General features: G+C 51.0%; 1 long non-coding RNA gene across 1 annotated transcript; it reads right to left on the reverse strand.

Annotated features, from left to right (window-relative positions):
• Positions 1-3,183: 3,183 nt before the first annotated feature.
• On the reverse strand, positions 3,184-8,564 carry LOC138746352 (uncharacterized). Its single transcript, XR_011346890.1, has 3 exons — positions 7,611-8,564; positions 6,946-7,026; positions 3,184-3,626 (listed from the first exon to the last, which is right to left on the reverse strand). It is a non-coding gene; the product is annotated as an uncharacterized lncRNA (long non-coding RNA).
• Between the last annotated feature and the right edge of the window lie 2,501 nt (positions 8,565-11,065).

Here is an 11,065-nt window from a genome sequence, read left to right on the forward strand (position 1 = left end):
TTTTGTAAGTGGGTTTTTTTCTCATATATATTATTAACTTTATTAATTCTTCACTCTTTATTTTGGCGGGGAAAGGGGGGGTTGGACTAATTTGAGTTGGGTTATTAATGTGAAATAATTATTGGGGAGGGTATACTTTATTTCGATGACTGATACTGTATTATAATTTTATTATTTTGTTCTTATTTTTTTTAAATGTAATTCTATATGATATTCATGTTATAAAATCTTAAATAAAATTTTTAAAAAAATGATGTGGGCCACTACTATCGGTGATAAAAATTAATCGTACCAGTGAATTCTTGCAGCCCCTTCATTATGTGGGGTTTGAGGAAGCACTTAACAAACTCTACCTTTTCAAGCAGGGTTTAGTTCCGTGCCTATTGATTTGACCCCCAAGGAAGTCGAACGTTTCCAACCTGAACTAGCACTTAGCAAGGTTTATATAGTAAGTCCAAATTCCCGCAGCCAGGCGCACAGTCACATTAGACGGTCTCTGTTTAGCTTCATTGCCACCACTTTGACATCTTGTGGTTACTGCCACCCTCTGCTGTTGGAGAATATCCTCCTTGGTCTCAGCCCCTCAATGTAACTAAGAACCCCTAAAATTCCCCTAATGTTTTGGCCTTCATCACTACTCCTGGCAAGGCATTCTTGACACCCACAACTCTGGGTAAAAGAAAATACCCCTGATATCTCCCCTAAATCTTCCTCCCTTTGCTTTAGACAGATGTCTTCTAGTGTTTGCTACTCCCATCTGGGTTTCAGGCAAACTGAAGGGCATCTTTCACCGAGTTTCTGGTCTTCCAGCAGTTCTGGATGTCTGTCTCTGGATACTCTGCTCCGTGGACCACCCCGCAGTATCCCATCTAGTCCTAGAGTCTCTGTGTCAGACATTCTCTGCTGACCACTGCCTGATGGCTTTGTGGTCAAATGTGTTTGTCTATGAAACTGTTCCCAGGAAGGTAAAGGGGCAAAGTCCTGCTGACTGGAACATTGTGCAGCACCAGGGCCAGGCCAATCTTTCGCAACACCTGAGCCAAGTAGAACCTCAGCACATAGCGGCATTTGGTGCCCTTGCACTTTGGTTGCAAGCACAGCCACACACAATTATGGCCATGCTGGTTACACCCTTGTCCCCATTGATTGATGATGTACACGGTCCTTCTCCAGACTCTATCCATTTTGGACCCCCACATGAATAGGAAATTTGTTTTGGGAATTGACAGGGTGGTCGTGTGGGGATGGGCCAAACATGGCCCACATGCAGCAGGACCGAAAGTTCCTTGCAGATTGCACCTGATAATCAGGTTTTACCCGAATAACAGAGATGGGTATCTCTGTGGTTCTCCCTGTCTCCTGGACCTGGGGGTCTTTGTACTGCTCCCCATCTCCTTAAGTTGGTGCTTTGTTCTCCACCACCCCCACAAGAAATACAAGACCCCTGGATGGAGGGCAGAGGCGCAGAGAGATCAGTGAGAACACGGGTAGTTTCAACAGGGTGGGGTCCATCCAGGTGCCTGATAACAGGAGGAACCAAGTGGGAAGGAGGATGCAGGGCATTCGATAGCAGGACATTGCGAGAGAGTAGATTCCTCGAACTCTTGAGGGGAGAAGGCGCTGGTCGATCCATCCGTTTAGGTGGGGCAGCTGACTGGAATTGTCAGCGGGTTACTGAGACCTGGGAAAGGAGGGGAAGGAGGGTGCAGTAGTGTTCTGAGAGTGCTGAGGGAGAGGCAACATGGGTGCCACCTCAAGGCAACGGTCCCCTGATTGATTGCAGGGAAGGGCTCTGTAAATAGACTCATAGATATCCAGCACAGAGCATCTTTGTCCCCCTGCCATCAGGAAGGAGATATGGAAGAATAAAAGCAGAGCAGCCAGGGAGGGAAATAGCTTCTTCCCACAGGCCGTGCGATTGACAAGGCAACATGAGCTGGATGGGAGCTAAGAATGAAAAGGGTGAGAGGAATATGGACTGATTACAACATCTCAGCTAGCAGGAGAGAGGGGCTGAAGGGCCTGTTTCTGTTTTGTCTATCTGGACCAGCCTTTTGAGTTCAAGCTTTAAAAAACCCAATCATTTTTAAATTTAATATCAATGGTACAGAATGAATCAAGAGACCAAAATGTCTGTCCAGCACCAAGCGTCGAAGGCACTTCCTGAAACGGAGGCTCTGAAACCACAGGGAGGTTCTGGACGGAAAGAGGCCCAGCTTCTTCTGGAAGAAGGAGAGGAGAGGCAGGGGAAATGCGGGGGATGGGAAGGGGAGGGGAGGGGATAGGGATGCCATCCACCGTTCATCTCCCCTTTCCTCTACCCCGTTCCCCTCCCCTTTCCACTGCCCGTTCCCCTCCCACATCCCCTCCCCACTTCCCTTCCCCAGTTCCCGTCCCCTGCTCGCCTCCCCATTCCCCTCCCCCTTCCCTTCCTCCTACTCCTAACCCTAAGCCCTAACAAAATCCTAAACCTAACCTTAACACTACTGATACCCCCTACCACCACTCCACGTCCCCTAACTCTACCCCCACCCCGTCCACGTCCCCTAACTTTATCCCTACGCCTATGCCGCCCCCTAACCCCAACCCTAATGCTACCCACCATCCCCTAACCCCAAACCTCACTCCTCCTCTACCCCCCTGCTCCTACCCCCTTCCCCTATACCTAAAACAAGCCCACTTCCCCGAACTATAAACATAACCATAAACCAAGATATAGCCCTACCCCATGTCTCCTAACACTAACCCTAATGCTACCTCTACACTGCTCGAAACCCTAACCCTAACTCTACCCAACTTCCCCAACCCTAAACTAAACCCTACCCCTATCCCTTACAACCTACCCCCTTCCCCTAACCCTACCTCCTACCCCTTCCCCATACCTGCACCCCCTACAACTACCCCCTTCCCCTAACCCTACCTCCTACCCCTTCCCCATACCCACACCGCCTACAACTACCCTCTACCCTATACCTTACAACTTACCCCCTTCCCCTAACCCTACCTCCTACCCCTTCCCCATACCCGCACCTCCTACCACTACCCCTACCCTATCCCTTACAACCTACCCACTTCCCCTAACCCTACCTCCTACCCCTTCCCCATACCTGCACCCCCTACCACTACCCCCTACCCTACCCCTTACCACAACCCCTACCCTTACCCTCTTCCACTACCCCCTTTCTCCTACCCCCTTCCCCTCCCCCTCCTTCCCCTAGGTTAGGGGTAGGAAGGGGAAAGGGAAGGGGGAGGGGAAGGGGAGGAGGAGAAGGGGAGGGGAAGGGGGAGGGTTAGGGGAGGGGAAGGGGGAGGGGAAGGGGAAGGGGTAAGGGGAAGGGAAGGGGAGAGGGGAAGGGGGAGGTGAAGGGTGGAGGGCTGGGGTTAGGGCATAGGTGTGAGGGCAGGGGAAGGGGAAGGTGAGCGGGAGGGGGTTGGGATGGAGGAGGGGTAGAGGAGAAGAGGGGAAGTGGGTGAAGGGACATGGAAAAGGCAGGGAATGGGGTTGGCAGGGCCAGAGGGAGAAGAAGGGGAGGGATTCAGGCCATCATGATGTTGTCCGTCCTCTGTTCAGCTGGGATGCGAGGTTCTTCTGGACTCGTGTCTTGTCTCTGAGATCGCTCCGTCTCCTGGGAAGAGAAATACGAGTGATAGAGATGCTGTCTCTGAGGCCTGATCACAATGACTTTGGAAGGTCCCAACTCTTCCCCCATCATCCCCACTACCCCTGAACACTGGAGCCTTTCCCCTTCCTCTGCTTTACCTGAGGAAGTGTGTTTTGGCGAAAACCATGATCTCTCTCTGCAGAGCTCAGAGCAACGTGTGTCCATCAGGCAATACCCTGGTTCTCCACAATATGGCAGCAAGATGCTAGACAATCATGGATGGATCAGTCAAGACCATTCAGCTGATCCATCTGAACCTACCCCACGACAATGTTACCCTCCCCTCCATCACACCAGTACCTTCCATTTTTCTTTAATTCCTGTCCATATTAAAATCCTTTTCATGCCTTTTTTGGACCAGCCTCCGCTACTACCCCGGCAATGCATTCCACCCACCCACTACATTCTGTGTGAATAAAATGTACCCCTCACGTCTTGCCTAAATTTCCCTCAGCTCACCTTATTTAGACGTCCTCTGGTATTCTCGCCCAAGGAATGCACACAATATTCCAAGTGTGGTCTGACTAGAATTTTATACATCTGCAACGTTACCTCTCGGTTTTTGAACTCAATCCCCTGACTCCTGAAGGCCAGCACACAATACACCATCTTAAACTCCCTCTCAATTTGCACAACAACCTTGAGCGATTTATGGAGCAGGATCTAAATATTTCTCTGTCCTGCACACTGTTCATAATCCTGCCATTAACCAAGTGCTCTGCCCACACATTCTTTTAATCCGCATTCAATAAAGATATTGGTCTATGTGAAGCTACTTTTAATGGGTCTCCAACCTACTTTGGAATAACTGTTATTCGTGCCCTTGAAAATGACTGGAAATAAACCTGGACCAGTTGCTTATTTAAGTACATCTGATTTACAGGATTGAACTCCATCTGTCACTTCTCTGCAAACTGGATGACCTATGACAACCTTCTACACTGTCTACAACATCTCTACCTCTGTGTCATCCCCTGACGTACCCACCCTTCCACTTCCATCATGATTCATAAAAATCACAAAGAGCAGGGGTCCCAGAGCAGATCCCTTTGGAGAGCCACTAGTCATTGTTCCATCTACTACTACCTTCTGTTTTCTGCAGACAAGCCAATTCTGAATCCACACAGCCAAGGCTCAATGGATCCCATGCCTCCGGACATTCTGAATGAGGCCACCGTGGGAACCTTGTCAAGCACCTTACTAAAATCCTCGTGCAGCACATACAGACCTTGACCATCATCTATTTCCTTTGACACATCCTCGAAAAGCGCTAATTGACTCGTGAAGCAGGACCTGCTCCTCACAAAACTATCCATGAATTTGCCCAGCATGTTTGGGCATTGCCCTCGGCCCCAGCATCTGCAGACTTCCTGGCCAGTCCCTCCCTTACCCCTTCCCAGAGCTTCCGCATCCATTAGAACATCAAGCATTGCTGCCCAGTACAGGCCCTTTGGCCCATAAAGGCTGTACTGACCTTTGTAAATGTTCTCCACAACCTTTATTTGTACCACACCCATAGGAACATAGGAAGTGCGAACAGGAGTAGGATAAAAATGGCCTATCGAGCTGATCTAATTTATGATCTAACTCGACCTACCCTGCCTTCTCACCATATCCCCAAATTCCTCTATCATGTAAAAATTCTGTTCCCTTACATCCACATGCTCGTCTCAGAGACTTTTATATGTACCTATTCTACCAACCACTACCACTTTCTCCGGTGACGCATTCAAAGCTCTCACAACTCTCTGCATAAAAAAAATCTCCCCTCACCTGAAGCGGATGCTCTCTGAGATTTGCACCTGACACTTTAGGAAAGTTTTCTGGGTGTTCATTCCATCTAAGCCCCCCACAATCTTATTTAGAATAAGTTATTAAGCTGTGGAAGGGGCAAGTTGGGAGAGGGAGGAGGGGAGAGAGCTGGTGGGGGAGGGGTGAGAGCTGGTGGGGAGGGGACAAGGCCGTGTTGGGGAGAGGGATCAGAACCGTGTTGAAGTGGTGAACGGGCAGACACGGGTGGATCTACCTGCCGAAATAAAGGAGCAATATGAAGGCCATCTCGGGATCTACCAGCATCTTCTGGGGCTTGATGTCTCAATGGAAAACCCCCTGAGGATGGAAGTAGGCCATGCTCTGCTACAGTTGGTACATGAACATCTGGCAACACAACGATATAACATGACCCACTCTGCCTCCACACTGGCCGGTTCTGGATCCTGAGGGTAAGGGGAGGTGGGTGAAGGGCCCCTCCCTGCCAATCAACATCCATCCTCATCATCCTCTCCACCCCTCTCCCCTCACTACCCTTTCTCTCCTCACCAATACCCATTGAGACCCTCATGCACCCTTCATCGATATCCAGTCCCCAGCAAGACTTAGCCAGTAAACTCCTTCATATCCTCCAACCCCACCATCCAAGCTTGCCCCAGTGGACAACTTGACCACCCAGACCCACAACCACCTTGATGTAGATCATGGGAATGGGCTGCTTGGCCTTGTTGAAGTGCTGGGCCATGCAGTGAACTGTCTCGGGAACATAGTCCAGACCCAGATTCAAATAAACCTCCTCTTTCTCTTGGACACAATACAAACATGTCAGCTGGATTTACCCTCAAACACCCAGTGCCTCTCCCAACTGGAGTGCCAGCCCCTCCTGCTCTCTGTAGGCCTGATGCACCCACTGCTCAACACAACATTGCATGAATCCAAGGGCTCAGCGAGCAGAGCGTCAACAGGCCATAGTGGACCCGTCCGCTGCCCCATCATTCGGCTTCTGGTGAGACTGCACAAAATGTCCAGCTCTGACCGCCCTCCCTCTTGAGCCAAGGATCCACCGGGAGAGAAAAACCATTGACGTTTTGAGATGAGATATGTTTGCAGCCGTGTGTTGGCTGGGGTCGAATATGTGGAGGCTGAGTTGTTGGGACGATTCAGAGCAGGTGTTGATTTGGAAGGGCACCAAAAGGTTCTGCGGAAGTGAGTTATGGGGGAAAATACATTCGTGAAATGAATTGGGGAAACAGACTGGAGGGGTTGAGTGGCCGAATTTGGCGACCTTGTCTTGTGGTCTTGGCTGCTGCTGTCTGGAGTTGAAATGGCAAGAGGTCATGAGTTAATGGGTGAGGAGCAGGGCAGCCAGCGTCAAGGAGTCGGCACTGGTCAGAGGGGCAGGATGGAGGCAACAGAGAGGCTGCAGCGAGACAGATCGATTGAAGGAATGGGGAAGGTAGCAGCAAATGATATGCATCAGAGTGAGGGTGGGGTGGGTGCAGGTGGATCTTACCTTGACTACAGAGGAGTAGAAGTTGAGAAGAGGGACGATGATGGTGTGATCCAACTTTCGCACGATCTGCAGTTTGCGGTTCTATGGCGAGAGAGGAACATCAGCAAGGCTGGGCGATGGATCGGGGCCCTGAGGGGCAACTTGTCCAAGTTGAGGGGGGAGGCGGGGAGGAGATTCGTCAAGAGGTCAGAGGTGGGGAACTCCTAGGGAGGCCGAAGTGGGGGACTTTTCGAGAGTCAGTGGGGGGGACGTTTCGTGTCGCTGGAGTGGGGACTCGTCAGGGGGTTCAATGAAGTATCATTTCAGTTTTTATGATTGTTTTCCCAGCTTCTACAAAACAATTAATTTGCATAAAATCTCTGCTATTTGCCAGGTGTGTGTGTGTGTGTGTGTGTGTGTGTGTGTGGGGTGGGGGTTGTGTGTGGGGAGGGGGGGGCTGTTGTGGGTTTGTGTGACTTTCTCTGTTTCCAAACCCCATGGCTGCCTTGGTCTCTGTCAGATGCTCCTCTTTCCACCCACCCTTCAAAAATGTGTTTGGGGTGTTTGTCAATTGGGTATAATTGCGTGAAACGAGCTCATGTGTCGCAAGGGCCTGTGAACGTGCTGTAGGCCTGAAGTTAAATATCAGGGTGTTCCATTTCCACACAACTGCTCCTCCCCCTCACCTTGAATCTCTTGTCTTGCAAGATCTTCTTGATGGCAATCAGCTCTCCGGAGTCCACCAGCCTTGCCTGGTACACCACACCGAAAGATCCATTGTCGATGATTTTAACATTTGTACAGGACACCACCTTGGGGACGTTGGGTCCATGACCCGGTGTGGCCACCTCTGTTGTGACCTTATTGCCATGTCCTCTGGGGCAGAAGCAGCAGAATTTACACACCCAGAGGGTACACAACAGGTCATTTATCCCAACCCAGCCTTGTTGTCCAAGTTAGTCTCTACCCCTCCCTCTAACTCCCTTCCAAGGGTCACCTAAATGTCAGAATTGATCCTCTGGTGGTTCGTTCCAGCCTCTCAGTAGAAATATTGCCACCCCAGGTCCCTCTTTGATCACTCTCCTCAGACTGAGGCCAGTTCCGCAGCCGTTCACTTTGTCTACAACCCTCCCTCCATGAGAGGATCGGGTCATCTTGACCTTCAGCGCGTCCCGGGGAGATGAACCACTCTGAACCCTACCACGGGTTTAGCAGAAGCCCTCCACATTCCCAGAAGCTCAGCAACACCGTGATCATCCATGATGCAAGCGAGACCTCGTCGCCTGAGGGAGCAGGTGGTGTGGAGAGAGCCCCACTCTTCACCGCTCAACTCTGCAAGGTCCGCCGCAGCAGAAACACTTTCTAGCACCTTGATCCAGGTCCACTGGGGGAAAGAATCCTATCCCGGTTGGGGGGGGGGGTGTGGGGGTGTATGCAAGGGTGGAAGGCATCTTGTAACCTGGGGGGGGGGGTGGGGGCAGGTGGAGGAGCGGTCCTGTCTCTCAGTGGACAGATCCCATTCCAGGTGGAGGGGAAGCTCTGTCCCATTTCTGTTGAAAGGTCTACCTTCCATCCCCCTCGCAACGTCTCTTCTCCCTCAGACACCTCACACTCTCCCCTGCCCCGATTCCTCTACCACTCTCACATCCCCCACCCAACACCACCCCCATGGTTTCCCCAGTGCCTTCCGTCCCCTCGCACCCCATCCCCCCAGCTCAACCCTATGTCCCCTACCTCTGATCCAATCTCCCTTGACATTAGCCTGTGGTGCAACCCCGTTCCTTCGTTCTCCCCTCCACTCCTACAGACCCCATCCCTGTATCCCCTCACATGCCATTGTTCTCCCCTTCCCACTCCCCTCCAGCTGCCTCATAAAGTGGCCTGCACTAAGGATGGGGAGAGAGGATTAAATGCAGCCTCCATTCTCTCCGCCCACACTGGGTGAAGGATGGTGCCAGAGGAGTCTCTGTCCCAGTAGGGGAGCCTGTAACAGGCTCTTTATCTCACCCATGGGTGCAGGGTGCTTCCAAACACAACCCTGTTGATCAGAGGGTCCCTGGGATGATACAGCGTCCTACTCCGACATGGGGGCCAGAATCCCCTTCCAGGAGAGGCATCTTTCTCGTGTTGCTGTGCCATGGCACGACTCAGCTATGGCTGCCCCATGCAGTGACATCATCACCCCCTCTGTGTCATCATCTCCCCCCTCTGTGACACCTCCCCTCTCTGTGACACCACTAGTGTAATGGGCAGGGACATCCAACCATTTAAATCCTCCTCAATTTCCCCAAGCAAGGGGAGAATAATTCAGCTGGTCTAAATTACTCGTTGTTATCTATTCTAACTCCTAGATATTTGATCCCATTTTGCCGCCACATTTGTTGACTATTTTCTTGACATTGGCTCTAATCCCCCTTCCTAAGTTACATGATTTTGCACATATCCCAAAAGAACTTATACCCAGAGATCTCCCCATAGTCCTCCAGGGTGGAGCACAACTTGGGCAATGAGTGTGTCGGGTCTGTCAGATATATCAGAACAACTTCTGCAAATAAATTGATTTCATGCTCTTCCTGGCCCGTTCTGAAACCTTTAATGCCTGAATCCTGGCAAATGGCCTCGGCTAATCGCTCCATGGCCAGTACAAACTCACTCACTGGGGGTGTGGGGGGGGAGTCAGACCTTGATAGGCATGCCTGTTGGCTACCTCTGTCCCTCTCATCTCGACATCAGTGTCTCAGGTTGAGGGAGTCTGTGCTGCCTCCTGCAGTGCACAGCAGCGATGCTGGACCACCTTTATCTCCTTATTTTCCTGGGCCCTCTCCAAATCTTTCCTTTCTATGATCTCACATTGGTTTCTCAGGAGAAACACTGGCAGCCAAAAGGCACCCTCTGATTCCCCTTAGATTTTGGGAACCCCGACTTCTTGAAGTGGGACAACACGTGGTGACCTATTTTCTCAAGATGTGGATCCAGGAGCTTGGACCAGTCTACCAGTTTGCCATAGTCCGCCAGCATGCTTGCCAAGCTCCCCAACCCTGCACTCTCGTCAGTCCACCACCAGATCTTGTTCTCCCTGCCTGCACTAGATATCCTGCCCCGTTTCCAAAGCATCTCCACTGCAGTTGTGTTCAGTCGGAACTCGAAGGAGCCTGCTCACTGCACCAATTATTATGTGTGTGAAACTGATTCGAGGGTTCCCAAGGGTGGCGAATTTGAACACAGTTGTCTTTTATTGACACATGTAGTGAAGTTGCATGAGGAGTAAAAGACACACACAGACACAAACTCGCCTGATTAATCGATACACTTGCAACCACTCGTGGATAGAAGACTTGACAATCAACTTGTCACATACGATGCCTTGAACAGGTCATTCATTCACTCATTGATCTTGGATGCCTGTGGGTGGTAGGGGATATGCAGGTGGCCCCAAATACTTGGCATCACCACCCATTGCTGGTGGACGTTACCCGATAGGGTATTCCACATATGGAGCACGCTTAAAATGGTGCTTGGTCGGCCCGCTGGCAGGAAATCTTAGTATGTGCTGTCCATCGTGAGAACATATCACTTTTTATTTTGGCAGGGGAGAGGCCTGATATGGTCAATTTATCAGACTTGGCCAGCTCCCGAACCCCGGCAAATGTGGCCCTTGGTTTTAATTGCTGACAAATAGGGCATTTGGCCATCACAGTTCTTGCAACATCATGAGACCCCCAGATCCTCTGTCCATCATAGTTCCCCCATATGCCCACATTTATGATGCACCAATGCTGCCAAGGCTCCGGGGTCACTCTGCTTAGGGAAAATAGTGGCAGAGCATATTTGAGCAGCTCAGTCCACAGTGGCATCGCGTCAGCTACAGCGGTTTTCCTGGAGGTGTGTCCATCCACGTGGTGGACCCTGATTTTTCTTTTGTTGTTCCACCTCTCAGAAGATCTGCCAGTGCTGTTGTCCTCAGAGCAGGCAGCCATGGATCTGCCTCCCTGTCTCCTGCCGCCGACCCATCCACACTGACGTGCTATTTGGCACAGCCCAGAAAACCTGTGGCACTAATCGGAAAAGAGGCTCCTGGGCCCACCTGGTTGTCCCTTTTCGGATCAGTGCCACAGCTACCAGCTTGGATAGTTGGCTCTCC

This window comes from Narcine bancroftii, chromosome 11 (assembly GCF_036971445.1).
Source record: "Narcine bancroftii isolate sNarBan1 chromosome 11, sNarBan1.hap1, whole genome shotgun sequence".
NCBI lineage: Eukaryota > Metazoa > Chordata > Chondrichthyes > Torpediniformes > Narcinidae > Narcine > Narcine bancroftii.